Source organism: Eumetopias jubatus, unplaced genomic scaffold (genome assembly GCF_037043125.1).
Source record: "Eumetopias jubatus isolate StellerSeaLion01/CBP00866 unplaced genomic scaffold, mEumJub1_p1.0 scaffold_3, whole genome shotgun sequence".
NCBI lineage: Eukaryota > Metazoa > Chordata > Mammalia > Carnivora > Otariidae > Eumetopias > Eumetopias jubatus.
Genome location: NW_028274809.1, coordinates 65,673,293 through 65,683,695, shown reverse-complemented (window position 1 = coordinate 65,683,695; position 10,403 = coordinate 65,673,293). Strand labels below are relative to the sequence as shown.

General features: G+C 40.0%; 1 pseudogene; it reads right to left on the bottom strand.

Moving 5' to 3' along the window:
- Positions 1–1,427: 1,427 nt before the first annotated feature.
- On the bottom strand, positions 1,428–1,850 carry LOC148164701 (protein LSM12 pseudogene; annotated as a pseudogene).
- Positions 1,851–10,403: the final 8,553 nt, after the last annotated feature.

Below are 10,403 nucleotides of genomic sequence, written 5' to 3'. Positions count from 1 at the left end.
TAGAATCTGTGTTTGTAGGCACACAGAAAAATACTTAAAATTTTATAAAAAGTTTCCCAAAAATCACTAAAATTACTTCTGATTCTTTCTTTCTGGTAGTAAAGGAAAATGAATGGTAAGGTTTGGGTTTTTTGTTTTGTTTTGACCTCACCACAATGCTGTATTTTAAAGTGAGAGAGAGAGATGGAGGAAGGTTGTGGGATCATGAAAGAGGTCCTCACATGATGCCCAGTCTCCCCATGCCTTCCTGCCATTCCACCCAAAGGAATGAAAGCCAGAATCTAATTAGAAATGACTATTTCCAGGGATGCAGTTACTTCCTGTTGGAAGATTCGCAGCAATTTTCTTTTAATTACATAGGCAGCTGTTGGAGTTGGAGAAGTAAACAATGGTATTCCTAAACCAAATAAATAGGTTTTATGAGCAAGACCTAGTAATACACTAACATGATTTCTTGAAAGGGAATTAAATAGATGAATGTAAACCATCTGATGAGGTCAGCAACGCAATATTGGTTCACAAAGGTATTAAATTACAGAATTACTTTTTGTCACTTCATAGAATATTATTCATTCTCCATTATGAAACCATTCAAGCAATATTTAAAAGAATTATTTCAGTGATCTATGAGTTTTTAGCTTAAAATCCTTTATTATTTGGGGCCCTGGCTTATTTCTTGGTCTTTTTTTCTTCAGCTAAAGTATAAGAGTGCATTATCAATATTTACTGAGGATGACAGCAATGCCATTTTTCATAATAGCAAACTCTTTGCCTTTCCTCAAATAAGCTGGGAGCCATCACACTTTTATTTATTTATTTTTTTATTTAGAGAACATTTTAATATATATTTTCATATATATATTTAAAGTTAAGAAAAATAAGACTAATTCAAGCCATGCCCTGTGCAAAAAAAGAAAAAAAGAGAGAGAGAGAAAAAAAAAGACAAATTTAAAGTGAGACCTGTCTGCTGCTCTAGTCTCAACTTAAGTATCACAGTCAGCTTGTTACTTTTATTTTGGAAGAGAAGATGTAAAAGTTTCTTTCGATCACTCAGAAGGCAAGTGTAGCCACTTATAAAAACAGAATGGCAGGGACGGACTAGGAAAGTCAGAGGTGAAAGGGCAGAGCAGGAAAGGAATTTTCAAAAATAAAATTAACAAGGTGACTGTTCCAGAAGGGGGCTGTAAAAAGGACACGGTGGACCAAAGTCTGTTAGTCAAGTAATGACTCAACTTTTAAATTATTCTCTTGTTCTTTTTTGTTGGGTGTTTTGTTTGTTCAAGTCTAAGATTTGGAAATGCTGACCCTTTGTTAACAAGAGCCAACAGGAAATACAGGATCCCTTCCCTCCCCCGGCCTGCCTCCGCCGAAGCCACCACCACCGCCTCGTTGGCTGGATGCTGGAAGAGTCCTCCGGGTGTGTGGACTCAGGATGAGAGGGCAGCCTCCTTCTGTGGTTGCTGGGCTTGTGAACGCTGCAGTATCTTTTGGCTTTCCACGTCTCTAAAATGTTTTTCAACCTTACTGACACTGAGTGAAGCTAGGGGAGGAGGGGTTTCTGTTCGGTCATTAATTATTTCCACTTCCGAAACATACTGTAAGTTTATGAGCAAGATGTCTGCATGGTTGGGCTTTCCACTGGAAGAGGGACGTGGTAAAGCCAGCATTTTGGACTGGTAGTCGAAGGCTCCCACCTCGCCCTGCAGCCGCTGCTCCTGGCACGTGCGGCACGACACCTGGCTCCCAACGCTGAAGTACTCGCCCGGAGGAGCCGCCGTCTTGGGAGAGCAGCCGCGGCGGCGGCGGCGGCGGGCAAAAGCCGGGCCCCCAGTGAGCGCCGCGACCGCCATCACACTTTTAATACTTGGTTTTCTTCCTTTCCTCTGGTCGCATCACCCTCCACCCTCTACTCTGCACCTCTCGCCCTGACTCCGGCCCCTAATCTCTTTGAGAGAAAGAACTAGGTCTTATTTCTCATTTTATTCCCAAACACACCCCAGTGTTTGTGGTTGAATGAAGGTATTTGCTGAAGGTGAACAGATGACATCTGCTGAGTACCGATGAATCAAAATTCCAGAATGAAATTCCACTAAGATTTAAAGGCAGGATAAAAGAACTTTTAAAATCTCATGAAACACAACATCAATTGACATAAATCTTTACCACTGCTTCACAGATAAGCTTTTGAGAATCCTTGAGGAACTGTGGCATTGGAAAGTTCTCAGAGATCAACTACACAAGGGTTCTTATTTTGGATAGAAGGAATGATGTCAAGAGAAGTGATGTGACTTGTCCAAGGTCACATAGCTAGTTTTGTACCACAAAAGTCCATTCAAATTTTTTCCACTGTCTAACTATGAAGGAAATTAATATTGAGTATATGCATCAGCACATAAGAAGCGAAATGGAAGTGAGTGGAGTATTTCTAGATACGCCACAATTGATTTTCACTCATGTTTTGACAGAGAGATGGATGTGATGGTATGTGTGATTGCAGTTACTGTTTAAGAAGGTGATGGACTAACCAACATTGGTTTTAGCAAAGGGTAAAGAAAGTGACCGTCCTTCAGTCTAGCTCCCCATGCTGATCTTAAATATTAACCACAAAATGTTCAAGTTCAAGGGCATGAGCACCAGGTACTCAGAGTAACATTGACAGTTTTCAGGAAGGCAGATCCAAAAAGAGGCCCAGGAAATATCCAGCAAGCAAATGATCTTGAAGTTCTATAATGTCTTTGAAAAGCTAAAATGTAATCTAAAAATATATTTTCTGTTTCTTTAGTCTAACAAAACATTTAAATGGCTGTTAACTTTCTTATATTGAAAAAATATTTAATGTTTCACGTGCCTGAGCTTTATGCCTCTTTCTTTAAATACATAAAAGCTTCATAAAGTTTGACTCTTAAAACAAGATCAAAGTACATCACAATATTTAAAGCAATAATCATAAATATTTAGGTTTAGATCTACTACCACAGTAGGATAAAGAAAGAAAAGAAATATCAATATAAATAAAGAAAATACATGAGCAATATAAAAAACTAAGTTACTGTGTTGGGTTCTAGTCTGTGCTTACATGTACTCTTTCCCTTCTCTTAGATCAGTTACACACTATTCTTGGTTTTTGCCTGATCTATTTCATACGGCAATTTCCCCACTTTGCAAAGAAGAGTCAGCTACAGTTAGTGCTAAGAAAAATATGGTCGATTACTTATTGGGACCACAATACCAGTTTTCCATTTAAATATATTTTTAAAGGGTGCCTGGGTGGCTCAGTCGTTAAGCGTCTGCCTTTGGCTCAGGTCATGATCCCGGGGTCCTGGGATCGAGCCCCGCATCGGGGTCCCTGCTCACCGGAAAGCCTGCTTCTCCCTTTCCCAAACCCCTGCTTGTGCTCCCTCTCTCTCTGTGTCTATCAAATAAATAAAATCTTTAAAAAAACGATAAATAAATATATTTTTAAATCAAACATATCACTTCTCTATCTACTGAAGAGGTTTGATGAGCTTTTATTTTATGAAGAGGACTTTCTTTATACTAAAAGAAGTAGCTAATATTTATGAAGACAACTCTTTATTTACAAAATAAAACTGAACTTTGCCATAACTTAGCATAATCAAACATGTAGTTCCTGTTTCCCTAAGGATTTTAACCAACATCTCTTTCCTTTCATGTTCAAAGACTAAGAGCCATTGCCTTTACCAAGAAAAGCTATCCATAATGTCTGCAAATATCAATAGAATTATGCTACCATGTTTTTCTGGGAGATTAACATCTTTCCCACATCCCTAAGCCGTCCCAACCTTCAGAAATCCATTCATAAACTCACCCAAATCACGTATGATTACGTCTCTTCTATCTTCCCTTGGGAAAAGCAAGCATTCCAAATAATGCGCAAAGGTCAGGCAGGGCCCACTTCAGAGCTTCAAACTCTTTAGAAGATATTGGTAAGCGACTGGGGTAGAAGGTGCATAGAGCCAAAAGATCACAACATTTAGTCTAGTCCTGCTAGATTTCCTTGGAAATTTTGCAGCTCATAAACTGAGTTGCTATTTCAGGATGGCCCCTATTCACATTGGCTCTCTGAGCAATGGGATGTCTTAGCCACACCTGGATCACCTGGGGCTCAGGTGTGAGATGGGCACTGGGCAGCGGCACCCCCATGCTACACACAGTCTCCTGTACCCACTCGTCTATAGTCAGATAACAGACAGACTTGTCTACTTGCTAGGGGTTACTACAATGACATTCTACAATGACAGAACCACTTCAATATTTTCCATGACCCTTGAAAAATAAGGAAGTTCAGAGGCTGATAGACTTGTTTCCGTGTTCCACACAGTCTCTTTGAAAGTCTTGTACATCCTGGTTGTTATCATTACATCAAAGTAACCTGTTCCACCTCTCTGTGGGGAACAGCAGGCTGAAGAGGCAGGAAAGGGCTCCTTCTGGGTCTGCACCTCTTTAATTAACATATATGGGATGTGATCATTTACACGGCCATCCCCCTCTTACTGTTTCTGAAACTAAGCAAATACAGAATGTGAATTTTTCCCTAACTTTAGCAGTGATGAAACTCAGAGCTCACTTGCCCTACTTCACAGGGTAGTTGCTGTCCCACAGGGCAGCAGTACCTTTATCCACATCTTCATCAGCCCGGAGTCTCCTCTCTAGGGCATCACAAAAGAGTTATCTTTCCATGAAACCTCTATTGCTTTAAAATTCTGTAGCTCTGATTTAGTCAGGATCCTGGCAGGAAATACATGCTACACTCAGAAGCTGTTCAATGAAGATAATTTAATGGAGGAACATTTTACTATGCAGTTTAGTTGGTTGACAAAGCACTCGGAAACTAGCAATGGAGAGACTCCGTGCCACACCTGGGTCTTAATGGATAAGAGAAGGAAACAGTGGCACCCGATGCTAGTGAGAGCGGGAAGTTCTGGAAGACCCCAGCAGGAGGTTTACCGGAGAAGCTTAGGCTAGAAGGTAGGGTGTGGTGGGGAAGATCCTCTAGTTCCTACTCATGGCTTCCTTGGGCTCAACCCAAAAGAACCCAGAAGACAAGGGCTTCCAGATTATGTCTAACTATGGAGAGCAGCTGTTGGGGGTTGGAGGTCTGTCCCCTGACCCACCCATGGTGCCTCCGCTCCCTTCCTGGGCCTGGCACTCTGCATCTCCTGCTGGGGCAGCCCCTCTTCTGCAACGGCAGCTCTCGCCCTCCGCATGCGCATCTTCAGACCTCCCCACTGTTGCATGTCCCTGGCTGCCTCATCATCCAATTTTGGCTCTCTTGAACCTACTCTGTGTAGAGTCCCTTCATTCCCACTGTCCTGGTTAAAACTTCCATTCCTTTGTAAGCATCAGGCAGATGATTTATAAGTTCTATCAGATATGAAGGGCTGCTGGGAAAGGGGGAAAAAACTATGTATCTCATAGTATTGATCTCTAGTATGTGGTAGGTATGCAGAAATGTAATTGCTATTCAAATCACTTCTAATAATGATTCAAGAGGAATAATAATTAAATATGCCAGGACTTTAAAACTTCATGACAATCTAATGAAGTAGATACCATTATCATTATCATGATTTTATAGAAGAGGAAACTGAGCCTCAGAATAGTTGAGTAACTTGGCTAAGGTCACACTTAGGAGGGTCTCCAGGTAAGGGGATGATTAAGTGTGGTTTTGAAACCAACACTCGGTCTTCCAAGTACCCAATCGTAGCCTAAGTTCATATTGTCTTGTTTCATATAAAACTCTCTGCAATATCACATTATTAAAATCAAGATGGTAAGTCTCTGGGACCCAAGTTCAAAGGCAAACAAAGGGGAGATGACACATCCACTCCTCACTGAGCCAGATTACATCATCCATGCTCACACGGACTGTGATGGAGGAGAGGTATTTCTACATGCGACCGGCCGAAGAGAGTTTTAGGGGTATGGTAGATCTACAGTCTGGATTTCTGTCAAACGTGTTGAGGGTGTCACGTGGCAGGATGGGAGGGTGGCAGATGGTGATTCTTCCCTCTCCTTGTTTTAGATTCTACAATCTTCCACAGAATGTGAAAGAGTGCAGCTATGTCTGGAACTGCTCTCACCAAGTCAACAAATAAACTAAACAGATGAGGAGTGGAGTGGAGACACTTGCCTCAATCTGGCAACGCTTGAGTTTCCAGAAGTCTACATTTGTTAAACATGGAGAGTCTCAGAAAGCAGAACTGCTGCTGGTCATGAGCATTTGACAATAAGTTCGTTCTGGCCAAGCCTCAGGTTGCAAACCTCAAGCTTGATGAGGACCCTTTTTCTCAGCTCATTTTCTAAAAACAAGTGCTTTCTGGCTCTGCTTCATATTTGTGAAGACACAAACCACACCAACATGTGATATTCTTAAGTTTTGAAGCCCTGCTTCTCAAAGAGTGGCAGTGGGCTCGCTGCGTGTGCATCTCTTGGGAGCTTGTAGCAATGCAGAATTTGGGGCTTTACTTCTGCAGAATTTGCAGTTTAACAAGACTCCCAGGTGATTTCTGTACACATTAAAGTTTGAGAATCACTGCTGTAGAGGGTACTGGTGGCAATGACCATCACAGAGGTTCAGCTCCTAAGCCCGCCCTCTTCCCTCTGCACTCCTGCCATATGAATCAGCCACTGCCCTTCTCACAGTCCCCTAAGCATGCCCACTCACCTTTGGAAGGCATGCTTGTCAGGTCTACTGGAGACAGGTACCCCTCCCCTCTTCTACCAAGAAAACTCCTAACCTACTCCTCAAGTAACATTTTGCATATCACTTGACCTGTTTGGTTTTAAAAGTCAAAATTAACTTTCCTATTTCTCTTCCCCGAGGGCCATTCTGAATAGGCAATCACTGTTAACGATTTCTTTTGAATCTTGCCTGAAATTTCTTGTGTTTATCAAAGCATCTGAAATGTATGTTTTATATCTTTTTTTTCCAGAAATGACATTATGCTATCTGTTGATGTACACCTTGTTTGATTTACATAATTTATCTCAAATTTTTCCCTTGTTACTATGTAATGTATGTTACATATGTTACACATAACAGTATCTCCATTTTTTTCTCTTGTTATTATGTAACATATGTTATAATGTAAAGAGTATTTTGGCATGCATATAGATGGATACATCAAAAATCTATTTAATCAGACTTCAAATGATAAGCATTTAGGTTACTTCCAGTTTTTTGGTTTCGTTTGTTTTGCTTTGCTGTTATTTCAAACAATGCTGGTGTCAACATCACTTTCCAAATATTTTCCCCACTTGCACAGGTTATCTGTGGGACATCATCTCAAGAAATGGCTTGGCTTAGTGGAAGGGCATGGGCCTTTTAAATTTGGTAGATATTGCTAGGCTTCCCTCCAAAGGCATGTTTACATTCCAGCAACAGCAGAAGAACCTGTTTCCCACACCTTTGCCATCATCAGGAATTATCAAGCTTTTTTCTTTGTTAACTGGAAAGTGATATCTAGGCCAAGTCTTGACTTCACCTGGGAGTTTCCCATAGGAGTTTATGAGCAAAAGCACAGAGACATGTGGGGAAGAAAGAGAAGGTACGTTCTAAGAAGAGGAGATATGGTGTACAGACAGATGTGAGGTTGGGTCTGTGGAAATGACTAGAGTTTGGAGGGCTGGGCAGATGCCAGATCACACAGGTCCCAGAACACCTGCTGCAGAAGGAAAGATGGAACCGTGTTCACAAGGAGACCAGGAGAGGATGATGTTGAGAAGCCAAAACTGAACATTCTCCTTTTGTTTCCACCAGTTTGAGGGAGTCATCTATTTGCTCTAAGGCTACTGACAGTATTAGTGGTGTCCTCATAATTGGCTTATTTGCTCCTAAAACCACTTTAGACAAGGTGGATGTGTGTGTGTGTGGCGGAGGGGTGGGGGGGGTTTGGCTCATTGTCAGGACATGTTTAGTTAATCTGGAGACCAAAACATTTCTTTGTGATGTCCTGGTTGTGCCATTGATATACAGTTTTCTCTAACATTTTCACTAGAAACTGTACATTTGAAACCAAAACACTCTTACTATTACTGCCACGTTCCCCTCTCCCAATATTAGATAATCACAATAATATCTTTAGGAAATTTCATATAGAAGATTGCTACCTGTTCTATTTTTCTTTGCGTCCCAAAATGAGAGAATCCCAACAGAACACTGATAACTCTTTTAAATATACTATTTCTCTGTTTCACTTACTGGACATAAAAAATAATGTCACTTTATCAGAGAACTATAATTTCATTTAGAAAAACCAAATTAATTTTTCACAAATCAGCTTATTTAACAAATTTCAGATTATGGAGACCTATGTGACTAATGATGCATTTTAGGATAAATGATTAAAAAGGCAACATTAAGAGTCACTTATTTTTCTTTAATTATCAATGGCTACATGAAACAGGTCTAGTAAATCTAATCATCTTGGAATTGATTGATACATGGCTGGCCACATTCCAGAGTTAATCCCATTTACACAGAATATTGGAATTAGAAAAAAAATTGGAGGCATTACTTAATTTAGGCTCTCAGTTGTCAAAGATTTTACCTTAATTTGGTAGAAATGTGTTTGTCTTTATCTTTAGTTCCAAATTGTTTCTCAAGATAAATTAAATCAGCGTAATTCTAAAGTTCTCTTCCAGCGATACATAGTTTTCCTCTTAATAGTTGTTCCTTCTGCTCTGAAGAAAAAATGTCTACATTTCCTAGGCTTTTCAAATCTCTCAAGGAATTATTTACCTCAATAATATGATTTTTAAGAACAGGGGGTGACCAAAAAAAAAAAAAAGAATAAAAATGCTGGACATATGGTTGACTAGTTCCCTTAGGATACTGCATTTTTAAAAGTATCTTTAGGGGCAGCGTAAGAGTAGGTAACTGTTCCTTCATGGCTAGCCTCACCCTGTCTCTTCACCAGATCTTGACTCATCAGTGCTTTGAACATCAGTCATTGAATCCAGCCACTTAGAGTCCCAGAGCCTGTATAATATCAATGTCTAGTTGCTCAAAAAAGGGAGGACTCCTTGAGATAGCCTGATATATTTGGGAGCATATGATGCCAAATATTATTATAAACTATTATATTCTGAACACTTTTAGTATGTGAAAGATACTACTTGATATACACTATCTTTTCTAAATTCTTGACAGGAGATAGGATGATTCTCACTTGGGAGCTGAAGAAACAGATTTTCAGAGTTTCAATAATTTGCCCATCATCACAAAGCTAACCAGTGGTATGGAAAGACATGGACTGACAACAACTTGCACCCCTAACTGTCCTGAGGTAGGATGTAGGTTGAGCACCTCCGCTCTCAATAGAAGACTATAATATTGAGTTGAGTCACAGCTTCAAAAAAAAAAAAAAAGGAATTTACATATACTGTCAACTCATTTGGAATTTATTGTATTTAATACATGTTTAAATTGTCTGCTGTTATTGAACACATTTTTTTCTGAGTATTCTAAAATGGAATATGTACGGTGGGTGACAGGTGGTGACTACACTTACGGTGTGGTGAGGATTTAGTATTGAACAGAATTGTCAAATCAATATGTTGCACACCTGAAACTAATATAATATGGTATGTCAACTTTACTTCACTAATAACAAAATGGAATACAAGATCTTTCAAGTTCTTCATGGGTATTTACTTTAAGATCAAATAAAGCTGGAAGTGACTGTGTGATTCTGGGGTTGGGAAACTAGTATTTTAAAGCAAGACTTCCTACTTGAGGTTGGAAGCAATTTTTCACTTTGTAAGTCTGTGAAAGTCTCTATATCAAACCCAAAAGATTTTTTTCTTAAGGTAAATAAAGAGAGTAGCATGAATGATTGAGTTGCAAAGAGCTCCAAATGTATTGTAGACTTAAGTGAACCTACCTCTTCCTTTGGGAATTTGATTTTTAACTCTGGATCTCATTTGCAAGTTGCTATTTAATTGACTGGGGTGAATGATGTTATGAAAGCACAAAATATAAAGGAGCTAGGTAGCAATTATAATTATTCAACATCCATTCAACAAGTATTTACTAAGACTTAGCATATGCTCGGCGCTGTGCCTTGCACTGGGCGTAGCAGTGGAAAGAGATGGTCTGTGGCTATGGCTCCACTTTGGCTGGTGGAGACAGAGCTGACGGCTGGGTCAGTGCAGTAACTCTGCTAAAGCTCAAGTTTAGGTTAAATTGAATTCAGGGTCATCTCTCTTTTTTTTCTTAAACAAGGTTTTTTTTTTTTTTAGGGTTTTATTTATTCATTTGAGACAGAGAGATACAGAGAGAGAGAGAGAGCACAAGCAGGGGGAGAGGACAAGGAAGCTCCCCGCTGAGCCAGGAGCCTGATGCGGGGCTTGATCCCAGGACCCTGGGACCATGACCT